At 39.4% G+C, this 7,500-nt stretch overlaps 1 protein-coding gene and 1 long non-coding RNA gene across 6 annotated transcripts in view; both read right to left on the bottom strand.

The window, feature by feature from the left end:
• The window catches only part of LOC134467665 (caskin-2-like), a 109,891-nt gene that overhangs the window by 33,478 nt on the left and 68,913 nt on the right, over positions 1-7,500 (bottom strand). The gene's annotated exons all lie outside the window — the stretch shown is intronic.
• On the bottom strand, positions 4,985-7,104 carry LOC134467134 (uncharacterized). The gene is made up of 5 exons (XR_010038456.1): positions 6,398-7,104; positions 5,609-5,698; positions 5,439-5,520; positions 5,214-5,303; positions 4,985-5,127 (listed from the first exon to the last, which is right to left on the bottom strand). It is a non-coding gene; the product is annotated as an uncharacterized LOC134467134 (long non-coding RNA).

Consider the following 7,500-nt stretch of genomic DNA (forward strand, 5'->3'; position numbering starts at 1 on the left):
AATAGAGGAACTGGAAAATATGAACCGTCGCAACAATGTGAGACTAATCGGTCTAACGGAGGAACTAGAAACAGATGGACTTGTCAACTGCGTACAACAGCTGATATCCGAGGGACTAGGAATCGAAATGGATGGAGACAGAGAGTTCGAGATTGAAGGGACTTATCGTGTGGGCAAGCGCGAAGCTAAAAAAGCAACAAGGGCAGCTGACAACCACGACGAGGATAAACCACCAAGAACCGTCTTGATCAAGTTCCTGCGCACATCCGCGAGGGATAAGATTTTACAGGCAGCCAAAGAGAATGGATCCATCGAATGGAGAGATTGCAGAGTGTCTTTTTTCCCCGACATGTCGAGGGACCGGGCCAAGAAAAGAAGAGAATTCACTGCGTCACGGAAGATGTTGCACAAGCTCAACGTGAGGTTTACATTTGCGCTTCCAGCATCCCTCCGTTTCACTTGGAACGGGAAGGAGCGCAGTTTCACTTCCAGCAAGGAGGCTGAGAAGTTCATTCGTGAGCGCTGTGGTGGGTCAACTGATTAATGCTGTGAGCATTCATTTTATGTTAGCTTAGATGAGGAGCTGGTGGTGTGGGTTGGTGGGTGGGACTAGTAGGTAAGTGTGCTGCTGTTCAAGCATAGCCCTTGGGGCTACCCGGCACGTCACGGACCGGAATCAGGGTTTGTGGAAAGAAGACCGCGGGTCTTTATTCATTCTTTTTTGTTAGTTTATTTTCTTGTGTTTTCTGAGGGGGGTATTGACAATGCTATACGTTGTTGTTTACTTTTTCTGGAGGGGTTACAGAAATGTTTGGTTTTGTTTGAAAGGTCCAACTATTTTTTTCAGAATTTAAATGAATGTCCTGTACCACGCCATTACCCACTAGGGGGCAGCACCTTGACATGTATCTCCATGATGATTTATGTTAACAGGTAGTCATATTAGATGTGTAACGTGGAATATTAACGGCTGTGGAAGTCCTATCAAAAGAAGAAAGGTGTTATCTTATCTAAAACAAAAACAGGCAGATATAGCCTTTATACAAGAAAGCCATGTAAGGGATACAGAAGCACTAAAATTCAAGCGAGAATGGGTGGGACATGTTTTCCACTCTTCTTTTTCTAGCAAACAGAATGGTGTAGTCATTCTAATTAATAAGCACCTTAACTTTAATATAATATCAGAAACTAAGGACAAAGAGGGAAGAATGATATGTATTGAAGCACTTATTAATGGTGTAAAAGTAATTTTGTGCAGTGTTTATGCACCAAATACTGCAGATGCAAGCTTTATCCATAATTTAAATACAATTTTGGGTAGTAAAAGTGGGCAAATAATCCTAGCTGCGGACTGGAACCAGGTTATGGACGGGTGTCTGGATAAGAGTAAATATCAGGGAACATCCATGCCAAAGGACAGGGCTGCCCTTCATATGCTGGTGGAGGATTTAGGTCTAAATGACATATGGAGATTAGTTAATCCAAAGGAAAGAGAATACACATTCTACTCACATGCCCATAAATCCCATTCAAGGATAGACTTTTTCTTATTGTCACAAGATATTACTAATAAGGTCATAAACTGTAAAATTGGACCAATTGCATTGTCAGATCATGCTACGGTTGAACTGGATATCAATCTGAACCCAGATACAGGACGAAAAGGAAGATGGAGATTAAATACTTCATTATTACAGGACGAAGTATTTAGCACAATGCTGGCTGAGGATCTGATCTCCTTTTTTGACTTAAACATAGGAAGTACAGAGAGATTATCCTCAGTTTGGGATGCGTCTAAGGCCTATATTCGAGGAAAACTAATTGCACGTGCATCTAAAATGAAAAAGGAACGAAGAGAAATTCTCAGTGACCTAGAAATGAAAATATGTGCTCTGGAAAAGAATCTAGCCAGGCAGTATTCAGACGAGTTATACCAAGAGATTTGTAAATATAAGTACCAGTTACATGACTTGTATAATGCAAAAGCTGAACATGCATTGTTCAGGTTGCGGACAAGATTTTATGAAGGAGGTGAAAAAACAGGAAAACTTTTGTCCAGGCAGCTCAAACAACAGAATGCTGCTAACATAATTCCTGCAATTAAGAAAGGGGATAACATGGTCTCAACCACAAAAGAAATAAATAGCGTCTTCCAAACATTTTACGAACAGCTATATACAGCCCCTTGTAATGCAGATGAAGAAAAGGTGAATCAGTTTTTCGCAAACATGAATCTCCCCACATTGGACGCATCACAAACAAAAGCGCTAGACCAACCCATCACTGAGGAAGAAGTGAGAAATGCTATATCTTCTATGAAACTTGGAAAATCTCCTGGTTCAGATGGACTCCCTATTGAATACTACAAGAAATTTGTAGATACGCTGGCTCCAATACTGACTGATGTTATTGCTGAAGCCTTTCAAGTAAATTCGCTGCCTGACTCATTCATGGAAGCGATTATAACACTGTTGCCAAAGAAAGATCGGGACACGACTGAACCTGCAAACTTTAGACCAGTGAGTCTTTTAAATGTGGACTGCAAAATATTGGCAAAGGTCTTAGCATCACGTTTAGAGAAGGTCTTACCTAAAATAATCCATAAGGATCAGGTAGGCTTTATAAAGGGAAGATCATCAGCTGACAATACAAGGCGATTAATGCATCTTATGTGGCTAAACTACTCTGAAAGTACACCAGGGGCAGCACTATCATTAGATGCTCAGACGGCTTTTGACTTAGTTCAGTGGAATTTTCTGTTTAAAACTATGACAAATTTTGGCTTAGGCAAGGTTTTTAGAGCATGGGTTAATTTGCTGTATCAGAACCCAAGAGCAGCAGTAATAACCAATGGCATGATGTCTCCATTTTTCACAGTATCAAGGGGCACTCGCCAAGGCTGTCCATTGTCCCCGTTGCTTTTTACCATGGTACTGGAGCCTTTGGCTATTAAAATTAGGGAGGATCCAAATATACTAGGGTTGAAAGGAGTAGACAAAGAGACAGAACAGAAACTAATGCTGTATGCAGATGACATTTTATTGTTAATGAGTGAGCCAGCCACCTCCTTACCACTACTGATGGAGGTAATAGAATCATACTCAGTTGTTTCTGGCTACAAAATAAACTGGAGAAAATCAGAGGCAATGCCAATTACAAGGACATGCTATTCTCACATGGTAACTGGTTTTGGTTTCAAATGGGTTCCTTCAGGTATGAAGTATCTTGGTGTGCGCTTGACTCAGAATTTAGAGGGGATTATGGCGCTTAACTATGACCCCCTGCTGACAAAAATACAACATAATGTGGAAAAATGGAAACACCTCAAACTAACTCTATGGGGAAAGGTTAATGTGGTCAAAATGGTTGTAGCTCCTCAGTTCAATTACATATCTATGATGTTGCCCTTGAACATTCCAGACATAATTTTCAAGAGATATGACAACATTGTAAAGGAGTTCCTGTGGGAAGGAAAAAGACCCCGCATTAAAATGAGTAAAATGTGTGCCTTGAAAGATAAAGGAGGACTTGGACTACCAGATGTGAAAATGTATGACCTTTCTTTTGAAATGGCACAGCTTGCAAAACACTGGAGAAATACTGACTCTGATCTGGACTGGGTCACATTTGAACAGAGTCTGGCCTCTCCATGCAAGCCCTTGGACATTCTTTCACAACGCTCTGGACTGACACAGGAGTCAAACCCTGTGATTGAACACTCACGCTATGTTTGGTGTAAAATCCATAAACTCCTCAAACTGTCACACTACAGACAATCCTATGCATCATTGTGGAACAACCCAGACATTCGTATTGGGAAAAAAATGGTGTTTTGGAAACAATGGCTCCTGAAAGGTATAGCAACAGTGAAGGATTTATATGTGGATGGACAAGTTATGTCATACTCTGATTTAATGGGAAAATACAATATAGAAGGGAGAGGGCACTTTTGGAAATACTTGCAAATCAGACATTGCGTTGGGGACAAATTTAATTTCAATGAGAACCCAGTGCTTACTTACTTTCAGCAACCACATATAGCCCATACTGCATCTGTGTGTTATAACTTAATTATTAACCCTTAGAACTCAGAGCGTTTTTTGTGCATTTTTACGTATCGGGCTTTGGATACATGTATGAGGGCTTCAGGGAGGTGTACTATCAAGTGTTTTATATCATTTTACTCAGCAGAATCTAGGCAATATGATGGAATACATCTCATCTTATTTAAACCTACTATATAAACATGACATAGTAAAAATAATGAAAAAATACAAAAATCCGATTTGGTTTTTTAATGATAGATGAGTATGTACAATACCAAACATACAGATTAAAGCCTTTTTGTTGGCTAAGATTGTAAACACATATGTTCTGTAACAAATGAAATCAAATTTCATTATCTACACCAAGGCACCAAAAAAATATTGCCATTATAGTGCATTACAATATAGGCGATTTTATTGTGTTTGATGGGTAACTCATGAGAATAGTGGGCTATGATACACCCTAACACACAAATTCAGGCCAACTTTCACATTAAAATGATCAAAAACCATATATTTTATCACATTCAATTGAAATGACCAATATAATCTTATAAAAAAAACATATATTATCATATAGCAGTTATATATTATAGGCGTTTTTGAATTTGAGACAGGCCATTCATGTGGTAGAAGGGGTTGTTACACAGTCTAATACAAATGTTTGGGGTTATTTAGAAACTAAAAGATTAATAAGCACTTCTTTGGACATAATCCCATTAAAATGTACAATATAATCTTCACAAATATCTAAATGCTGTCATAAAGTAGCCATACACTCATAGGCGCTTTTGGAATAATGGAATTTTGTGATTATGTAATTCATGCAGTTTGGTTGTCATTCACTCAGTAAACTTATATGTTCAAGTTTATTTACAGATAGAAAGGATAAATAAGCATTTGTTTAAAAAAAACATTTAAATGTTCCATATAATCCATACAAAAATACATTGTTATATAACAGATATATAATAATAACATTTTTAGAAATAGACTGGTGGTGACCGTTGTCAAAAGATGGGGTTGCCTAGCCTCTCTTGTTCCCTCATTGGTGTCAACAGTGAGTGGGATGAATTTTCATCTGTACAATTTAAACAAACATTTAGTTATTTCCCATACACCTAAAACAATTATCTATATGTGTGTGACATAAGCTCAGCAACTCACCCTATTGGGTCGTCCTCCACTCCTGGGTCCATCCCCCTGGGTGCTCCGTGCTGGCTGTGTCAACGTGCATGGGTGGCTGGCTACCCAACACTGTTCAAAAACATAATGAGATTTAGATGAGATTAAATATCAGACTAAATATTTATTATATATCACTAAAAGCAAATACTGTGTCAAACCCTGCATAGCCTAAATAAACGAAACAGTGCCAGCATGCATACTTACACTGGGTCTGCGTCAGGAGGCACTTCCAGGAGATCTGGTCAATACTGTGTCACTGGTGTCAGTGAGTGGGCTGAACTTTCATCTGTACAATGTAAACAAACATTTAGTTATTTCCCATACACCTAAAACAATTATCTATATGTGTGTGTGACATTAGCTACACAACTCACCATACTGGGTCATCCTCCACTCCTGGGTCCATCCCCATGGGTGCCCGCTGCTGGCATTGTCATCGTGCATGGGTGGCTGGCTACCCAACACTGTTCAAAAACATAATGAGATTTAGATGAGATTAAATGTCACAAAAAAATAAATATCACTATAGCAAATACTGTGTCAAACTTGCCATAGCATAAACACATGAAACAATGCCAGCATGTATACACTGGGTCTGCATAAGCAGGCACTTCCACTTATCTGGTCAATAAATATGTCATAGCCAACTGACAGAGGAAAAAAGTTATGTCACAATTTAGCTTTCATGACAGTGCATTACTACATGAGTGCAAATAAATACATCAACAGATTCACAACGCCATGATTTATTGATGAGGTCAGTAGCCTACTGTAAGAAAGCCTAGGACAAGTCATTCCAACATGCAGTCATTTCAGAAGTCAGTAACTTAGGCTAACCTCATCCAAACATAACAAACATGACCCACCACAAAGACCTCAAGAAAAAAACTAATTTACATTTAGTCCAACACTGTTAGTAATATGCCAATCTCACATCTATTTGCCTACATCTGCAAAACTTACTCAACGTGACTGTGTCACTGACACACACCTCTCTGTTTGTTTACATCTGGCGTCCACCTCTCCCAATTAGCTATGCACGACGTGCATGAGATTGTACATCTTGCAAGCGACAGGGATTCATTTTTCAAATAAGAGGGGACTATGCAGGCAATTGCATGTCTGTTCAGCAAATATCAAAACATTTTAGCAGCCAAACTTACTTGAATGCAACAACAGCAGCGGCAGCAGCAGGAGTAGGCAGTAGGCAGCAGGCAGCTCGCATGCTCTTCTCGTATTCAGTCCAACTTCTCATGTCAACTTTGATGTCGTCCGACATTGTCCACATCCACATGCCAATACGTCCGTGAAACACATTGAAATGACGACTCTTGTCCGTTTAGGCTTGTAATTTTCCTTCAGCAATGTAAACCGTGAACACTAAACATGACACTACTTCTTCCTCAAAGTTTACTGTGTCCCTGGAAACGCATCACTGATCACAAAACAACATCCGGTCGGCTGTCCACTTCCTGGACTATGTGAATGTATTATCCCTGTATTTTAGAGATCAGAGATTTCTAAAACTAGTGAAAAACATAGTTACTAAATGTATTGTATCTCCTTCTGGGCGTTTTCTGTTGTTTTGACGGAGAATTATGATCAAAACCGAGCAGTGTTTTGCCGCGATTTCGCCGTCGCGTCATTTCAACAGCATTCTGGTCAAGGTAAAAAAAAAAATGATCAAAAACGTTTTTTAAAACAATGTCACTGTTAGTTTTACAGCACATACCCACACATATGAGGTATCAAAATGATGGTTGAGATGTCTAGTTTTCAAAAAACACGGGCTGGACTTTCAGTTATGGTGCTGTTGTTTACAAATTGTGTCAGAGTGGCGTGAGTCACGTTTTGACGCGGTGGCGCGTCAATTGAGTTCTAAGGGTTAATGCAACTTCACTTGCTGTAGTTTGAAACTAATATGGCAAAGGGACTTAGGAGTCGACTTTGATGAAGGTGAATGGTCAAAGATTATGGCAAATGTGGGTAAAAACATTAGGGAAGCAAGAGGGAAATTTATCCACTATAAAGTGGTACACAGGTACTACTATACCCCTTCTAGACTGTATAGGATGGGTATCGCTGAAAATGGCCTATGTTGGAAGTGCAAGGAAACAGATGGTACATTTCTTCATATGCTCTGGGAGTGTTCTTATGTTCACCCATTTTGGTGTAAAATCCTTGGGATATTAGAAGAATGGCTGGGTTTCTCACTGCCTGCTGATCCCAGACTTTGCTTACTTGGAGACAAGTCAGTGGTACCAAG

Source organism: Engraulis encrasicolus, chromosome 17 (assembly GCF_034702125.1).
Source record: "Engraulis encrasicolus isolate BLACKSEA-1 chromosome 17, IST_EnEncr_1.0, whole genome shotgun sequence".
NCBI lineage: Eukaryota > Metazoa > Chordata > Actinopteri > Clupeiformes > Engraulidae > Engraulis > Engraulis encrasicolus.